This window comes from Rutidosis leptorrhynchoides, chromosome 9, assembly GCF_046630445.1.
Source record: "Rutidosis leptorrhynchoides isolate AG116_Rl617_1_P2 chromosome 9, CSIRO_AGI_Rlap_v1, whole genome shotgun sequence".
Taxonomy (NCBI): Eukaryota; Viridiplantae; Streptophyta; class Magnoliopsida; order Asterales; family Asteraceae; genus Rutidosis; species Rutidosis leptorrhynchoides.
Window position 1 is genome coordinate 278,558,975 of NC_092341.1, and position 20,584 is coordinate 278,579,558.

A 20,584-nucleotide genomic window follows, 5' to 3' on the forward strand; every position below is an offset into this window, starting at 1 on the left:
ATAAAATTAGGTTTGGCGACCGCAATTATTGATATCATTCAAAAATTTATTACATCACTGCGAAATTTAACGTTTATTCTTAAGGTATAAATATCTTTAAACAATCAACCCAAAATATTTCAAAAATTCGTCATGAGTTAAATTAGGTCTTGGAACCGAAATTACTTTACCGAAAAGAGGGGCGCATATTTTTGATAATATTTGATTGATTAAAGTGGGATAAAAAGACAAAAAGATTTTTAAATTTATTTTTACCATGTTTTTAAAATTAATATTTAAATCTTAAATTAATGTTGAAAACTTTGTAAAAACAATATATTTAAAATTGTAAATATTTGAAAAATTAATATAAGTTTGGTGTGAATTTATAATATGAATTTTTAAATTAAGATTGGTGTGAATTTTTAACTTTTAAAATATGAATTTTTAATTTTATGCATTTCAAATTTTAAGTTTGGTGTGAATTTTTAATATTAATTTTGAATTTTATATTTAAGTTGTGTGAATTTAAAAACAAAAATTTACTTTATCTCATTAAGTTAAGAATATGATTTTTAAAATTCGTCGTAAGTTGAAGACTAGGTCTTTGAACCGAAATTGCTTTACCCAAGGAAGGGACGAGAACTTTTATTATCATTATTTTTAATCTTATTGAATTAAAGTATGCCAAAAACATAAAAAAAACCCAAAAATCTTAGCTTTTAAAACAATCGCTACAAAAAGACAAATTTTAAAATTTTGTCGAGGGACGGACTAGGACATCGATCCGAAACTACCTCGTCCTAAATAACAAGGGAAACAAAATTTTAAAATTAAGTACTTAATTGTTTCAAAAGTTAATGATTATAAAAAAAAACAAAAAAAAAACAAACTCCGCGAGTCGCGGAGTTTGAAGGGTATTTCACCGCGACTCACGGGAGGACCGGATTACAGAAAAAAATAAGAGCTGCAACAGCTCAGTTTCACACTCCACAACTTCAAAAACTGCTGCGAAATACTCCGAAAAACCACCCAAAAACACCCCAAAAATCACAATTTTTAACCGTTAATCACCAAATCTTTTGCTAAAATCATGTTGAGAAGGATGCTATCTAAGAATTACTCAAGAAAAACGGTAAATTTCTACACCTAAACACCATTTAATTCAAAATTTGATGTTCTTGAGCAATTTTTTTCCAATTTGATTTTGATGCTTTTTAGTGTAATTAGGCTTAAATTGTTTATGTATTATGCTTGTATAACCTAGATTGATGCTGTTTAACATGATTAGAAGCCTTAAACTTCAAATTTTGAGTAATCTAGGGTTTGTGTTCTTGAGCAATTTGGGGCTTTTTGATATAAACAGGTTATGGCCGATTTTTGTCATGAATTGTTGCTAAATTGAGTAGTGTAACATGTCTAGGTAGTTAAATGATCCAAACTTTGAGCCTAAACATGATTTTGAGAATTAAAGTGGACTTTTTCAAGTCTAAAATTCATGAACTTGATTTTTGAAAGATAATGCCAGTTGAGACTTGTTTAATTGCTAGTAATGATTATTTTGACATGTTATTTGAGTTGAATGCTTATGAACTTGGCGAACATTTTCGTATATGCTTATTTGAAAAAGTGTAGATTTGATAAAAATGTGAAAATGAGCTTAAGTTTGATATAAATTGATAATGTCATTGTAATTATTTTGATTGATGATTTTGCTGACACTAATGCATATTTGGATGCACAAAAATTATGTTTGATGTGTTTTGCAGAATGAAAGGGGTGAATCTTCATCCCAAGCCCGCAATGCTCCTGCTGAGAATTTGGAACAACAGGAGGTGGATAACTACTACAAGCAGGATATACCTCATCCAGTCATGACCTTTTCTGATATGCACTTGGAAGAGTTGCACCCGAACCTGAGATTTGACAGACTTTGGATAGATTATCCAAAATATCAACGGGGTTTGCATACTCTTCATTCCAAGGTTGTTGAGGTACCGAGGGTCATAGAATGGGGACCCTTAGAAGCTGTAGAATTGGCTGGGCCAATTAGGGAATTACTTGTACAGAGGTATGGTAATTCTTCTTTTAATGACTGGGTACATTTATTCACCATACGTAGACCTGTATATAAAGTATGGTGTGAAGAATTGTTATGTAGTATAGAGTTGAATGATCGGGTAGCTAGTTTAACCGATCGTTCTTTTATTAGATTTTTGTTAGGCGGTTCGATGCGCCACATGTCTTTACTGGACATGGCTCAGGCTTTACGTATATATACGCCTGAGGAGTTAGCGTCTGCCGATTGTAGAGGATTGATACTAAACGGTAGAAAGATAGATGAAAATTTTGATACACACGGTGTGTGGAGTCAAATGACAAGCCATCACCGTTTCAAAGGGGGAAATTACTCTTATTTGGATATAGATAGAGCCGAATTAAGAGTGATACATAGGTTTTTAGCTAATTCGATTACACAAAGGGGTAAAAACAAGGAAAAAGTAAATGAACAGGATTTGTTTTACCATATGTGTATTCGAGACCCACAAAGCGCTGTAAGTATACCATATTGTGTGGGTTATTATTTATCAGCTATGGTTCGGGGGATGCGACCGCATAGCATAATAGGAGGTGGTATTTTTATTACTTTGATTGGTGAATATCTCAGTGTGGATATAAGTCGGGGGGATTATTAGTAGAAGAACCAGAACCCCGCGATACTATGGGTTTAAATGTATACCATGGTGCGAAAGTTTTGAAGAGGCGAAATAACGCCGCAGTACGATACCATGGTAGACATCCACAGGTGGAGAGAAACCAGCAGCAAGGTAATGTAGGAGGGGGGAATGAGATGCAAGAAATGCATAGGTTTATAGCTTCTCAGGAATACGAAAATGCTAGACAGAGAGCATTTGAAGATTGGCAAGTTCATCAGAACCAAATCATAGCTCATTGCCAACATATAGGTAGAAACTATATTCCTACACCGAAACCCATCTTCCCTCCTTGGTCTATAGAGATGCAGCCACCGTATCCTACGTATGACCCTGCCGAAGCATTCTATAGCACCTATGGTTATGCCTGGAACCCCTATTGGTACCAATATCATCCTTAGTATACTTATTATTTTTTTTATTTTGTAATTTGTAATTATTGATACGTTTAATACTTTTGTTAATATTGTAATCATTTTTATAATTGTCTAACTTTTATTCTTAGATTTTAATAATTTTTGAATGTGGGGTAATATACCAAACTTCAAAAATATGTATATATATTTGCAGTTTATCTTATGTACACAACAGGGTAAAACAACGCATTTTCAAAGACTGGCATTAAGTTCAGCAAAAGCAACTAATTTTGACGACAAGATGCAAAATATATGTGAAATAACAACAAGACGGAATGAACAAATGATGTGCACCATTTATCATTCAGCAAACAAACGCCAATATATTTGGAAACTTTGGTAAAATTTAATCATTTTCACACAAATCACCCTCAATAATTTAAATTGTTACTGATTTCTTGCAAATGAGGGCATTGCAAGATCTTAAGTGTGGGAAGGGGTTAAATTCTTTCGGATTTTAAAAATTTTTACTTTATACACTTGGTTACCATTAAAAATACTAGTAAAGCAGTAGCTGTATTAGAATCTAGTGCTCTCTGATAAAAAAGAACAGCCCTAGTCTTATATACTGACTACCCAATTCTAGTAAAAATTTTCAAAATTTTCAATTAAATGAATTCAAAATCATGTTTATACATATTTATGAACGATAAAACTAGGTTTTAACACCGAAATTATTGTTACCTCGGAAAGGACATAAATTAAGAAACAAACTAAAATGTTAAAATTCATTTAAAATGGAATAGAGGACGATAAAAAGGAAAATAAAAGCCAAGTGTGGGAAAATTTACCAAGTTATCTTAAACATATGTCACATATATCTGTAACAAATAACTGAAAATACTTTTGCTTTGGATTAAACTAAACTGTTTTTACCCGATGAAAGAAAAGAAGAGATGGATCTACATGATGAATCAATTCCATCATTAAAAGGAAGTAAAGTCTTCCGAAAAAGACACGCGCTTCTTGATTTAGGTCATGAAGTTGTCGTCCAGACCAGCTGTAGGTTGACGAAAAATCTAGAAAAGTCATCACTAAAATCAGCAGGAAATCCACGGACCTCAGCATTAAACAGGGTCGCCAAGTGGTCAGATTTATCCTAACCATGAGAAGGATTTATCTCGTACAATGGGGGGGCACCATGCAAATTAGCTGGATAAGACTAATGAATCAGATCCCCAGAAAGGATAATCTCCTTAAAGATTAAAAATCAGCTTTTAAGACTGATATTACTCAATCCTAGAGATAGACCTTAAAGATTGAGAATTCAAACTCATGGAATTCAATGATATCTAAACTCGAGCTTGAACGAGAAAATATTTTGATCAAAATTACAAACCGATTTGTTTTCTGAAAACCCTATTTTCAATGCGTTCATTACCATTGAACGTAAAATCCTAGGAATTCACCTGGAATTCATTAGGTCACCTGAACTAAATCGGGTGTCAACCGTAAGAACGGTGGTTGCATAGCATGGTCAAAGACAGGACCTTGTGCCAGACCGAAAAATTATAAGGGTGAGCTTTACTATTGCTCCTACCAAGGATAGTAATTGCGTCCGACACGTTATAGACCATAATTAAAAGCATGTCAGGGGACATTGCCTTAACAGTTGCTTGTTCAACGCTTTCCTTTACAACCGGACGGTAGTTTACCGAAAGGTAATATACGGGACAAGTAAACTGGACGTGTTGCTTTCCAAATACAAGGTTAGCAAGTGGGTGACACAAAACCATAAGTTTTGAGCTAAAATTTTCAAATCTGAAACCCACCAAACCCACAAAAATATTTTGCAAACACCGGTAAAGGGTTATTCCGGAAAACTTATCTAGGGTAAAAACTAGATTTCAAAAGATCAAATGTTTTCATAAAGATCCAATTTCCTTAATGGATCTAAATTTTTATAGTCATGTGGGACTGTAAACCATATCGTTACTACCATTGTTTATATCACCGTATAGAAATCACTGATGTACAAAGTGTGAAGAATAAAGAAGTGATTCTTGTATTTCAAGACGATATTGCTTGAGGACAAGCAACGCTCAAGTGTGGGAATATTTGATAATGCTAAAAACGAACATATATTTCATAGCATTATTCCTCAAGAAAGACAAGCTTTTAGTTGCAATTGTTCTATTTACAAGTGATATTCGTTTAAATAATAAAAGGTGAAGACAAAAGACAGATTCGACGAATTGAAGACGCAAACGACCAAAAAGCTCAAAAGAACAAAAGACAATCAAAGAGGTTCCAATTATTGATAAGAAATGTCTCGAAATCACAAGAGTACAAGATTCAAAACGCAAAGTACAAAATATAAAATTGTACGCAAGGACGTTCGAAAATCCGGAACCGGGACCAGAGTCAACTCTCAACGCTCGACGCAACGGACTAAAAATTACAAGTTAACTATGTATATAAATATAATATAATATATAATTAATTATATTAATTATATATATATTATATTTATAAATAAAAACCGTCGGCAGAGAAAGACTCCAAAGTGTGAGCTGGAATTTCAAACTCCGCGACTCGCGGAGTTTGAAGGCAAAATATGCCGCGAGTCGCGGAGCCCTAAAATGAAAAAATGCCTATAAAGCCAACCGAATTCTGATCGAAAAACCATCTTTTTTCTTCCTCATTCATACGTAAAATTTATATTTATATTTATAATTTATATTTTAATTTTAATTATAATTGTAATAATAAGGGTATGTTAGCGATTATTGTAAGGGTGTAAGTCGAAATTCTGTCCGTGTAACGCTATGCTATTTTTAATCATTGTAAGTTATGTTCAACCTTTTTACATTAATGTCTCGTAGCTAAGTTATTATTATGCTTATTTAAAACGAAGTAATCATGATGTTGGGCTAATTACTAAAATTGGGTAATTGGGCTTTGTACCATAATTGGGGTTTGGACAAAAGAACGACACTTGTGGAAATTAGACTATGGGCTATTAATGGGCTTTATATTTGTTTAACTAAATGATAGTTTGTTAATGTTAATATAAAGATTTACAATTGGGCGTCCCTATAAATTACCATATACACTCGATCGGACACGATGGGCGGGGTATTTATATGTACGAATAATCGTTCATTTAACCGGACACGGGAATGGATTAATAGCCACTAGAATAATTAAAACAGGGGTGAAATTACATTCAAGGGTAATTGGTGTAATTGTTAACAAAGTAGTAAAACCTTGGTTTACACGCAGTCGATAACCTGGTGTATTCATTAAACAAAGTATTAAAACCTTGTTACAATTCGAATCCCCAATTAGTTGGAATATTTAACTTCGGGTATAATAATAATTTGACGAGGACACTCGCACTTTATATTTATGACTGATGGACTGTTATGGACAAAAACCAGACGGACAGATTAAATAATCCAGGACAAAGGACAATTAACCCATGGGCATAAAACTAAAATCAACACGTCAAACATCATGATTACGGAAGTTTAAATAAGCATAATTCTTTTATTTCATATTTAATTTCCTTTATTTTATATTTAATTGCACTTCTAATTATCGCATTTTTATTGTTATTGTATTTAATCGCACTTTTAATTATCGTACTTTTTAATTATCGCAAGTTTATTTTATCGCACTTTTATTATTCGCACTTTCATTATCGTTATTTACTTTAAGTTTTAATTTAAGTCTTTTATTTATTTAATATTTTACATTAGGTTTTAACTGCGACTAAAGTTTTAAAATCGACAAACCGGTCATTAAACGGTAAAAACCCCCCTTTATAATAATATTACTTATATATATATATTTGTATTTCTATAAAAGTAAACTAATATAGCGTTGAGCTTTGTTTAAAGATTTCCCTGTGGAACGAACCGGACTTACTAAAAACTACACTACTGTACGATTAGGTACACTGCCTATAAGTGTTGTAGCAAGGTTTAAGTATATCCATTCTCTAAATAAATAAACATCTTGTGTAAAATTGTATCGTATTTAATAGTTTTTCCTAGTAAAATATAAACTATTTCGTATACCCCTCTGCTAAAACATCAATATATTATGTGATATATTAATCTCTTAACACGTTTGATATTGTGTGATAGATGTCTACCTCTAGCACAAATCCCATTGACTCACCTAATAATAACGAAGAGTCGAATATATATTGGACTGATTCACAAGTTCCCGAAGAAGAACCGGAAGAAGAATCAGAATCGAAAGAAGAATCAGAACCGGAAGAGGAGGAACCGGAGGAGGAAATAGAATCGGTGGGGGAAATAATAAAACGGTTAAGTAAAAGAAAATCCTCAACCAACCGACCAAGGTTAATTATGGTCAATGGTGTTTCCGCCAAGGAAGCAAAATATTGGGAGGATTACCAATTCTCCGATGAATCAAATTCCGACGAGAATTCCGATGATGTTATAGAAATTACCCCAACTGAATTTAAAAAGGCAAAAGAGAACAATAAGGGAAAGGGCATAAAAATAGAGAAATCTGATTCCAACCCCGATGAACTTTATATGTATCGTCAACACCTGTATTTCTTAAGTTGTAACAATAACCCAGGAACCTCTAAACCACCAGGTTTTTCTAGACCAATGTGGAAAACGACGGCTCGTATTAGGGGAACATCATATATCCCTAAAAACTTAGCAAAAAGAACCAATTCGAAAAAGAAGAAACGAGTGAGTCGGAATAAGATAGTTGTATTTGTGCGGTGTAATATATGTAATATAGTGTGCTTATGCTTTACGATATATGTAAAAATTGCTTGTATTAATAAGTATCTTTTATGAATCTAACTCTTGTCTATTTTACAGTATAAAAACACAAAATGGATAGACAACCCAATATTTTAGAAGACTTACCCGGAGACATGATTGATGAAATCTTGTCTAGAGTTGGTCAGAATTTCTCAGCACAACTATTTATGGCAAAATCAGTTTGTAAGACATTCGAAGAACGTTCCAAGAATGCCTTGGTTTATAAAAGGCTTTCGTTTGAAAGATGGGGGATTTCACATTGGGAAACCCATAAGTTACGATGTGTTTACTTTGACGCATATATTACGGGGAACCCAAATGCTATTTTACGCAACGGGTTAAGAAATTATTTTGACTCAATGTATCCGAATATAGGACTTCATGATTTAGAAAAAGCGGCTAACATGCAACATAAAGAAGCATGTTATGCTTACGGGTTAATAATGTTCGCTTCTCACCAAAGTGAGAAAAATAACATCGGGCTACAACTATTAAACAAAACGTTCCCACAAGTGACGGAGTCGGTAATTGGGGTAAGAAATGAGGTTTTTAGGTTATTACGAGACTGTTGGTCATTACGTAACCTTCGTCCTTTTGACGACGTTACAACACGTTGTCATACTATCGGTCACCACGGTTACGTTCCACAAGATCAAGGATGGGAAGTGGTATTAGTAAAACCAGAATGCATGACTTGTTTCTGGACGTATGAATTACGTGTCTTTGTTTACTTTGCTGAACGCCTTATTTATTAACTAGAATTATCTTCGCAACTACTTTGTATCAAAGTTTTATGTGCTATATTTCATGCTATATGTAAAATAGCGGTATTGTAAGTTTGTAAGTTATTGTATAAAGGTTTGAATATGATATATATATATATATATATATATATATATATATATATATATATATATATATATATATATATATTTTTTTTTGTGATTAGTTTTTCATATAGAATTGTAGTAGTTGAAATGGTATGTTAGCTACTAAGTATGAACTTAACGGGTAGGTATTACCCGAATTAAAGAGTATAAAATGCTAATATGAAGAAAGAGCTTTTATAAATAAGTTCATATTACACTACAAAATACTATTGACTACTCTTGATATTCTATATGATTAACTCGTTTCATTTGACTATTTTGAAGGAAATGGCACCGACTACTCGACACACCTTGAATATGAGTGAAGAGGAATTTCGTGCCTTTCTTGCTTCAAACATAGCCGCAGTACAGGCCGCGCTACATACCAACAATAACCTTGGATCTAGTAGTACAGGAAATCGTGTAGGATGCACCTACAAAGAATTCACTGCCTGCAAACCTTTGGAATTTGATGGAACCGAAGGACCGATCGGATTGAAACGGTGGACCGAGAAGGTCGAATCGGTGTTTGCCATAAGTAAGTGTACTGAAGAGGACAAAGTGAAGTACGCTACGCATACCTTCACAGGTTCTGCGTTAACATGGTGGAATACCTATCTAGAGCAAGTGGGACAAGATGATGCTTACGCACTACCGTGGTCAGCATTCAAGCACTTGATGAACGAGAAGTACCGTCCCAGAACCGAGGTCAATAAGCTCAAGACAGAACTTAGAGGGTTACGAACCCAAGGATTTGATATTACCACGTACGAAAGTCGATTCACAGAATTATGCCTATTGTGTCCGGGAGCGTTCGAAGATGAGGAAGAGAATATCGACGCGTTTGTGAAAGGATTACCAGAAAGAATCCAAGAAGATATAAGTTCACACGAGCCCGCCTCCATACAACAGGCATGTAGAATGGCTCACAAACTAGTGAACCAGATTGAAGAAAGAATTAAAGAACAGACTGCTGAAGAGGCCAATGTGAAGCAAGTCAAAAGAAAGTGGGAGGAAAACGGTGATAAGAATCACCAATACAACAACAGCAATTACAACAATAATCGCAACAACTATCCTAACAATCGCAACATCAATCGCAACTACAACAAATGGCCCAACAACAACAACAACAACAACTACAACTACAACAATCATCTTAACAACAATAATAACCGCAACAACAACAACAACAATCAGAAGCAGCTATGCCAAAGGTGTGAAAAGTATCACTCGGGGTTCTGCACCAAATTTTGCAACAAGTGTAAAAGAAATGGTCATAGCGCGGTGAAGTGTGAGGTCTACGAACCAGGGGTTAATAGAACGAAAGGAACAAATGGTGTCGGAACGAGTAATGGCGGAGCAAGTAGTGTCGGAGCAAGTTATGCCAATGTAGTTTGTTATAAATGTGGAAAATCGGGCCACATTATTAGAAATTGCCCGAACCAGGAGAACACGAATGGACAAGGCCACAGAATAGTTTTCAATATTAATGCGGCAGAGGCACAGGAAGACCCGGAGCTTGTTACGGGTACGTTTCTTATTGACAATAAATCTGCTTACGTTTTATTTTATTCGGGTGCGGATAGAAGCTATATGAGTAGAGATTTTTGTGCTAAATTAAGTTGTCCATTGACGCCTTTGGATAGTAAATTTTTACTCGAATTAGCAAATGGTAAATTAATTTCAGCAGATAATACATGTCGGAATCGAGAAATTAAACTGGTTAGCGAAACATTTAAGATTGACTTGATACCAGTAGAGTTAGGGAGTTTTGATGTGATAATCGGTATGGACTGGTTGAAAGAAGTGAAAGCAGAGATCGTTTGTTACAAAAAAGCAATTCGCATTATACGAGAAAAAGGAAAACTCTTAATGGTGTACGGAGAAAAGGGCAACACGAAGCTACATCTTATTAGTAATTTGAAGGCAAAAAAACTAATAAGAAAAAGTTGCTATGCTGTTCTAGCACATGTCGAGAAAGTACAAACTGAAGAAAAGAGCATCAATGATGTTCCCGTCGCAAAAGAATTTCCCGATGTATTTCCGAAAGAATTACCGGGATTACCCCCACATCGATCCGTTAAATATCAAATAGATCTTGTACCAGGAGCTGCACCAATAGCTCGTGCTCCTTACAGACTCGCATCCAGCGAGATGAAAGAACTGCAAAGCCAATTACAAGAACTTTTAGAGATTGGTTTCATTCGACCAAGCACATCACCGTGGGGAGCTCCTGTTTTGTTTGTCAAGAAGAAAGATGGTACATTCAGGTTGTGTATCGACTACCGAGAGTTGAACAAACTTACCATCAAGAACCGCTACCCACTACCGAGAATCGACGACTTATTTGATCAACTACAAGGCTCGTCTGTTTATTCAAAGATTGACTTACGTTCCGGGTATCATCAAATGCGGGTGAAAGAAGATGATATTCCAAAGACTGCTTTCAGAACACGTTACGGTCATTACGAGTTTATGGTCATGCCGTTTGGTTTAACTAATGCACCAGCTGTGTTCATGGACCTTATGAACCGAGTGTGTGGACCATACCTTGACAAGTTTGTCATTGTTTTCATTGATGACATACTTATTTACTCAAAGAATGACCAAGAACACGGTGAACATTTGAGAAAGGGGTTAGAAGTATTGAGGAAGGAAGAATTGTACGCTAGATTTTTAAAGTGTGCATTTTGGTTGGAAGAAGTTCAATTCCTCGGTCACATAGTGAACAAAGAAGGTATTAAGGTGGATCCGGCAAAGATAGAAACTGTTGAAAAGTGGGAAACCCCGAAAACTCCGAAACACATACGCCAGTTTTTAGGACTAGCTGGTTACTACAGAAGGTTCATCCAAGACTTTTCCAGAATAGCAAAACCCTTGACTGTATTAACGCATAAAGGGAAGAAATTTGAATGGAAAGATGAACAAGAGAAAGCGTTTCAGTTATTGAAGAAAAAGCTAACTACGGCACCTATATTGTCATTGCCTGAAGGGAATGATGATTTTGTGATTTATTGTGACGCATCAAAGCAAGGTCTCGGTTGTGTATTAATGCAACGAACGAAGGTGATTGCTTATGCGTCTAGACAATTGAAGATTCACGAACAAAATTATACGACGCATGATTTGGAATTAGGCGCGGTTGTTTTTGCATTAAAGACTTGGAGGCACTACTTATATGAGGTCAAAAGTATTATATATACCGACCACAAAAGTCTTCAACACATATTTAATCAGAAACAACTGAATATGAGGCAGTGTAGGTGGATTGAATTGTTGAATGATTATGACTTTGAGATTCGTTACCACCCGAGGAAGGCAAATGTGGTAGCCGACGCCTTGAACAGGAAGGACAGATAACCCATTCGAGTAAAATCTATGAATATAATGATTCACAATAACCTTACTACTCAAATAAAGGAGGCACAACAAAGAGTTTTAAAAGAGAGAAATTTAAAGGATGAAATACCCAAAGGATTGGAGAAGCATCTTAATATTCGGGAAGACGGAACCCGGTATAGGGCTGAAAGGATTTGGGTACCAAAATTTGGAGATATGAGAGAAATGGTACTTAGAGAAGCTCATAAAACCAGATACTCAATACATCCTGGAACGGGGAAGATGTACAAGGATCTCAAGAAAAATTTTTGGTGGCCGGGTATGAAAGCCGATGTTGCTAAATACGTAGGAGAATGTTTGACGTGTTCTAAGGTCAAAGCTGAGCATCAGAAACCATCAGGTCTACTTCAACAACCCGAAATCCCGGAATAGAAATGGGAAAACATTACCATGGATTTCATCACTAAATTGCCAAGGACTGCAAGTGGTTTTGATACTATTTGGGTAATAGTTGATCGTCTCACCAAATCAGCACACTTCCTGCCAATAAGAGAAGATGACAAGATGGATAAGTTAGCACGACTGTATTTGAAGGAAGTCATCTCCAGACATGGAATACCAATCTCTATTATCTCTGATAGGGATGGCAGATTTATTTCAAGATTCTGGCAGACATTACAGCAAGCATTAGGAACTCGTCTAGATATGAGTACTGCCTATCATCTACAAACTGATGGGCAGAGCGAAAGGACGATACAAAAGCTTGAAGACATGCCACGAGCATGTGTTATTGATTTCGGAAACAGTTGGGATCGACACCTACCGTTAGCAGAATTTTCCTACAACAACAGTTATCATTCTAGTATTGAGATGGCGCCGTTTGAGGCACTTTATGGTAGAAAGTGCATGTCTCCAAATTGTTGGAATGAAGTGGGGGATAGACAGATTACGAGTCCGGAGATAATACAAGAAACTACGGAGAAAATCATCCAAATTCAACAAAGATTGAAAACCGCCCAGAGTCGACAAAAGAGCTACGCGGACAGTAAAAGAAAGGATATAGAGTTTGAAATTGGAGAAATGGTCATGCTTAAGGTTTCACCTTGGAAAGGTGTAGTTCGATTTGGTAAACAGGGGAAACTAAATCCAAGGTACATTGGACCATTCAAGATTATAGACCGTGTCGGACCAGTAGCTTACCAACTGGAGCTACCTCAACAACTCACAGCTGTACATAACACTTTCCACGTCTCAAATTTGAAGAAATGTTTTGCTAAAGAAGATCTCACTATTCCATTGGACGAAATTGTAACGACCCGCACTTTTTCGATCGTTCTATACTTATAAGATTGATATTTACATAAATTAAACCTTACCAACATGATAAGCAATCCAAATTGTCGAGACTTATATTTCCGAAAAGAGTTTTACACAACGTTTGACCGTCTAGTTTGACCGATGATATCACGAACTATACAATATATGATAATTATACGTTTGTGTATATATATGTATATATACATATTTAACATGATTAATGAATGTTTTAATATCTCATTTTGTATTAATAACAACAAGTTATATGTGTATTTTGAAACTACTAACTTAAGTTTTCAAAACGATAACAATACGTAACGTTATTTGACTTAAATACTTAAGACTATAATGTTTATACATATATTGTATAAGTAATGTATTTAATCACTTTTAAGAACTTAAATACATAAAATCATATAAGTGTATTCACAAAAGATAGCTATATTTGAATCCTCATTCCATTTTTCACAAAATTTCTATACGTATATTTAGAGTATTTGTACTCGTATCATACCCAGCTCCTATACGTATTTACTAATAGTAAATACACATCAAAATCACCACCTAACCAGCCATTATTCATGCCCTTAGAGCTAGGTAATTACTTTTGAATCATTGCAAGACTAATTACAAAAATACAAACTAGAATTTTGTCATGTTATCCTTAAAGATCACATTTTTAGGAGTATATATGTATCATCATTTTTGATTCATTTTTACTTCAATCTCTTAACTAAAAACACACATTCTCTCTTACCCTTTGAACTCCATAACAATTCAGTAACTTACCAAGAAGATCTAGCCATAAAAACCTTACTTAAACACCATAAAGAAAACCATACAAAAACACTTCAAGAAAACCCTCCAAGAACACCAACTTACTTCCAATCTTTCATCCACTTCTATCACCCTTTTGATTCTAGCTTCTTACTCCTCTTTTACAGCAAACTTATCCAAGGAACTTGAGGTAGTAACTATGTTCATAACCTTATTCGATTCATATATATATAGCTATCTTATTTTGTGGTACAAAAGTTTAACAACAAGAACATAGTTTGAATGTTTTCAAACTTGTTTGCAAACTAAATAGATCCTTCTAACTTAACTTTTAAAATACTTCAAGACCTGTAATATAACTTATGTATATACTAATTTAACAAGGTAAAACTTGGTTTTTCAAAGTATAAGTATTTTTAGAAAAATGGTCATTAAATGATTTTGTTGTAACAAAAATGTTTAACTTCATATGTTTCACTAAAGTTTGACCTATGCCGTGTGATTTTGAATACAAACTAAGGTATTTACAGTTCATAGTCTTAAAGAGGGACTCGATCCAAGAAGATGGCAATTTGAATCAACGAAAACGGAGTTGTAACGAAGAAACTATGACCGAAACAAAATTGGTTATCCTAGATCATTTCAACTACGGGATCAATTGGAAAAAAATGATATAAATCACATATTTCTAAGATAACATGATATTTTATATATATGTACTTATAATTCAATTTTATATGGTTCAGGATCACCCGTAAACAATACGAGAAGATTAATCATAAGATCCCATGATTGTACGCAACACGTCATTTGACAACACCGGTACTTTATGTACGCAACACGTCATTTGACAACACCGGTACCATGGGTCAAGATTAATCTCGACCAACACATATACGATGGGGTTTTATTGATTTCGTTGGGGGTTTTATTTATTTCATTGCGGGTATATTAAACATCTAAAAATGAACCATTAAAATTGAATTACTAACATCGGACTGCTAACTACGGACTAAGGAATTATTCAAAGTATTAAAAGTATAACAAGTATATATTTATAACGTTTGTTTAAAAATGAAAACATATTGATATATTATATATGGATAGGTTCGTGATATCAACCGGAAGACCGAGTCAAATTATTTATATCATCAAGACAAGAGTGAGTATATAGTCCCACTTTTAAACTCTAAATATTTCGGGATGAGAATACATGTATTTTATGTTTTACGATATGGACACAAGTAACTGAAAAATATATTCTACGTTGAGTTGTACCACTGGCATACTTCCCTGTAGCTTGGTAACTAATATTTACAGCGGTATTGTAAACGCGAATCCTGTTGATAGATCTATCGGGCCTGACAACCCCAATCGGACTGGACGACCAGTATTCAACGGTTGCACAGTACTTCGTTTTGTGACTACATTTGGTACGGTGTAGTAAGATTTCATATTAAAGGGAATATGCGACGTGAAAATGTTAAGTATGGTTACCAAGTGCTCAACCACTTAGAATATTTTTATTGAAATGTTTATATACGAAATCTTGTGGTCTATATATATATATTGCTGCGCACTAAACCTATATCTCACCAACTTTATGTTGACGTTTTTAAACATGTTTATTCTCAGGTGATAATTAAAGCTTCCGCTGCATTATGTTGAATCTAAGCAGGATCATGCGTACTCATATTTGTGTCAAAAATAAAACTGCATATCCGAGGACGTGTGTTGTAAAATATGCTAGAAAACGTGTTGTTATTATCATTTGTAAAGTTTGTAAGTCGAAGATTATCGCTAAACGATAATCATCTTTTTATTGTCTTAAGCTTGTAACAAAAATAATGGTTATGGTTTGTAATGTATAATATATGCAGTTTTCTTTCAAAAATGTCTCATATAGAGGTCAATACCTCGCAATGAAATCATACGTTATCTAACGCGTTCTTATGGTTAAGGACGGGTTATGACATGTGGTATCAGAGCGGTGGTCTTAGCGAACCAGGTCTGCATTAGTGTGTCTAACCGAGAAGCCGTTAGGATACATTAGTAAGTCTGGACTTTGACCGGGTCTGATTTAAAAAAAAAAAAAAAAAACCATTGCTTATCACTGTTGGTTAAAATTTATATGTAAATATTATATAAGTACTAATGGGTTAGTGTTGTGTGATAGATGTCGAGCTCAAAAATTGTTATCACAATCAACGACTCCGAATCAGAATCTTCAGATGGCGTTCCAGTCATTAACCTGTCCGATGACGAAAATGATATCCTTGGGGAAGACTCACAAATTCCGGATGAACCAACTATAGAGAACCAGGAAAGTGAACCCGAGGAGGAAAGTGAACCCGAGGAGGAAAGTGAACCCGAGGAGGAAAGTGAACCCGAGGAGGAAAGTGAACCCGAGGAGGAAAGTGAACCCGAGGAAGAAATACAGGAAATTACAAAAGACGAGTTCGAACTAGGAAAGAAACGAAAGGCTAATGAATTAGAAAATCCAAATCCCGAGTTTAATGAGAATGATGTGGCACCAATTCCACTCAACACTACCACCCCTATCCCCGCTATTCCTATTAGTGCTATCCCCGCATCTAGTTCTTCGGCACCTCAGCCAAAACGTAGGGAGACAGCTAGGATTCGCGTTGGGGGATTCCCTGGACATAAATGTTTTGGGAAATAGACCAAACGATGCGCTGCCAAATTAAACCATGGAATCAAATAATGTTTTGTATAATATTATTAGTGTGGTTTGTTTAATGTTCGATGTAAGATAAGCATATGTAAAATAGCGAAGTATGAAATGCAATAATTTTCCATGGTTAAGTATTATTTAGATTGTAGTAATTGGTTCTGTACTAAGCTATTAAGTATGAACATTAACGGGTAGGTACTACCCTAGATATAATTATAAAACGCTAATAAGAAGAAAAGGCTTTTATAATAATACCTAGTTCATATTATTAATAAGCTATAATGTACTATAAATACACACTACATCTATAATAATCCATGTGAATAATTATTTTCTTTCATTAGGAAATGGCGCGATTGAATCGAATGACGGAACAAGAACTCGAGGAACTCATCAACCAGCGAGTGAACGACAGAATGTTATGGGTTGAGGCTGCAAGAGCTGCTGCAGTTAATCCAAATCCTCGTGTAGGATGCTCCTACAAGACGTTCCAAGCTTGCAAGCCATCATCATTCAGTGGAACGGAAGGACCGATCGGTTTAACCCGATGGATAGAAAAGATGGAGACTGTGTTCAAAATCAGTGGTTGTGTTGAAAAGGACATGACCAAATACGCATCGTGCACTTTACAAGATAGTGCACTCACGTGGTGGAAAAATTATGTGAAGACTGTAGGAGGAGATGTAGCTTATGATACTCCGTGGGAAGAATTCAAAACAATGATAATCACCGAGTATTGTCCAAGGAATGAGGTTATTAAGTTAGAAGATGAGTTACGAAGTTTGAAGGTGGTTGGTACTGAAATCACCAACTACAATCAGCGATTCATGGAATTGGTTTTACTATGTCCTGAATTAGTTCCAACCGAAGCACGGAAGATTGAAATGTACAAAGGTGGTTTGCCCAAAAAGGTCAAAGCAAACGTTACAGCATCGAAACCTAAAACAATTCATGAAGCTATAACCATGGCGAACGAGCTAATGGATCAGGTCATTTTGGACAAGAAAGCATTCAATACTGAGGTGAAGGTATTGGGGAACAAGAAAAAGTGGAATGGAGGTTATGATCGAGGTAACCAACAACAACCTTATAAGAAACAAGAAACCACGAAAGGTGCGGGTAGTGGTTCAGGCTTTGCTTACAAAGGACAAAGTCCTTTATGCAACCGTTGCCACAAACATCACTTTGGTTACTGTAGTGTGTTATGCACCAAGTGTAATCGACAAGGTCATCTTGCGGAAGATTGTAAGGCTCTCGTTACAAATGGCAACAAGACTCCTGCCACCAACGCAAATAGAACTGCTTTGGCTACCATTACTTGTTTTGGTTGTGGAAAACAAGGTCACTATAAGAGTCAGTGCCCGAATCAGAATGGCGGACCTGCACGTGGAAGAGCGTTTGTTATTAATGCTAGAGAGGTACGAGAAGACCCGGAGCTTGTTACGGGTACGTTTACCATTAATAACTTATCAGCATCTATTTTATTTGATACTGGCGCCGATAGAAGCTACGTGTGTATAAATTTTTACACTAAATTGAATTGTTCATCATTACCTTTAGATGCTAAGTACTTGATTGAGTTAGCTAATGGTAAACTAATTGAAGCCGATAAAATTTGTCGTGATTGTGAAATAAATTTAGCCGGAGAAACATTTAAAATCGACTTAATACCCGTAGAATTGGGAGGTTTTGATGTAATAGTCGGCATGGACTGGATGTCCAAAATAGGAGCGGAAGTTGTTTGTGCTAAGAAGGCAATTCGTATTCCTGGTAAGGATAAAATACCGGTGATGATTTATGGAGAGAAGGGTAATTCAAAGCTAAAACTCATTAGCTGTTTGAAAGCCAAGAAGTGTTTAGAAAAGGGATGTTACGCTATTTTAGCACATGTTAATAAAGTCGAAAAGGAAGAGAAGTGCATCAATGACGTGCCTGTGGCAAGAGATTTTCCCGAAGTTTTTCCGGAAGAATTGCCGGGATTACCTCCATTTAGATCGGTGGAATTTCAAATAGATTTAGTACCAGGAGCTGCACCAGTGGCCCGTGCTCCATATAGACTTGCACCGTCCGAGTTAAAAGAACTTCAAAGTCAGTTAAAAGAATTACTGGACCGTGGATTCATACGACCGAGTACTTCACCGTGGGGAGCTCCAATTTTGTTTGTTAAGAAGAAAGATGGATCTTTTAGGATGTGTATAGACTATCGTGAATTAAATAAGTTAACTATCAAGAATCGGTATCCACTACCGAGAATTGATGACTTATTTGATCAATTGCAAGGATCATGTGTGTATTCGAAAATCGACTTAAGATCGGGCTATCATCAACTACGCGTCAAAGAAGAGGACATTCCGAAAACTGCTTTTCGGACACGTTATGGTCATTACGAATTTTTGGTTATGCCGTTTGGATTGACAAATGCGCCAGCTGTATTCATGGACCTCATGAATCGAGTTTGTAGTCCGTATTTAGATAAGTTTGTTATCGTTTTCATTGATGATATTCTTATCTATTCCAAGAGTGAGCAAGAGCATGAAGAGCATTTAAGGTTGATACTGGAGTTGTTGAGAAAAGAACAACTTTATGCTAAATTTTCTAAGTGTGCTTTCTGGTTGAAAGAAGTACAATTTCTTGGCCACGTTGTTAGTAGCAAAGGAATTCAGGTTGATCCAGCAAAAATTGAAGCCATTGAAAAATGGGAGACTCCTAAGACACCAATGCAGATACGCCAATTTTTGGGTTTAGCCGGTTATTATAGAAGGTTTATTCAAGATTTTTCTCGAATAGCTAAGCCGTTGACAGCGTTAACGCAAAAAGGGAAGAAATACGAATGGACCTCGGAGCAGGAGAACGCATTTCAAATACTGAAGAAGAAGTTAACTACGGCGCCTATTTTATCGTTACCAGAAGGGAACGATGATTTTGAAATATATTGTGACGCTTCGCGACAAGGTTTTGGTTGTGTTCTTATGCAACGGAAGAAAGTTATTGCATTTGCATCCCGACAATTGAAGATTCACGAGCGAAATTATACGACGCATGATCTAGAATTGGGAGCAGTCGTGTTTGCATTGAAGATGTGGAGACACTACTTGTATGGGGTTAAATTCACTGTGTTTACTGATCATAAAAGCCTTCAACATATTTTCGATCAAAAACAATTGAACATGAGGCAACGTAGGTGGGTCGAGTTAATAAACGACTATGATTGTGAAATTCGTTATCATCCCGGGAAGGCGAATGTGGTGGCTGATGCTTTAAGCAGAAAAGAACGAGAACCAATTCGAGTTCGAGCAATGAATATAAAAATTCGCATGAACCTCAACTCACAAATCAAAGAAGTTCAACAAGAAGCACTCAATAAAGAAAACATAAAGAATGAAATAATGAAGAAGTATGAGAAGCAACTCGTTATACGGGAAGACGGAATTAGATATTTTGCAAATCGTATTTGGGTACCGAAGTTGGGTGGATTAAGGAAGTTGATATTGAACGAGGCACATAAGACAAGATACTCGATACATCCTGGAGTTGGAAAGATGTATCAAGATCTTAAGACACGTTATTGGTGGCCTAACTTAAAGACCGACGTTGCAACATATGTTGGGGAATGTTTAACTTGTTCTAAGGTCAAAGCAGAACACCAGAAGCCGTCAGGGTTACTTCAACAACCAGAAATTCCAGAATGGAAATGGGATGGTATTACCATGGATTTCAT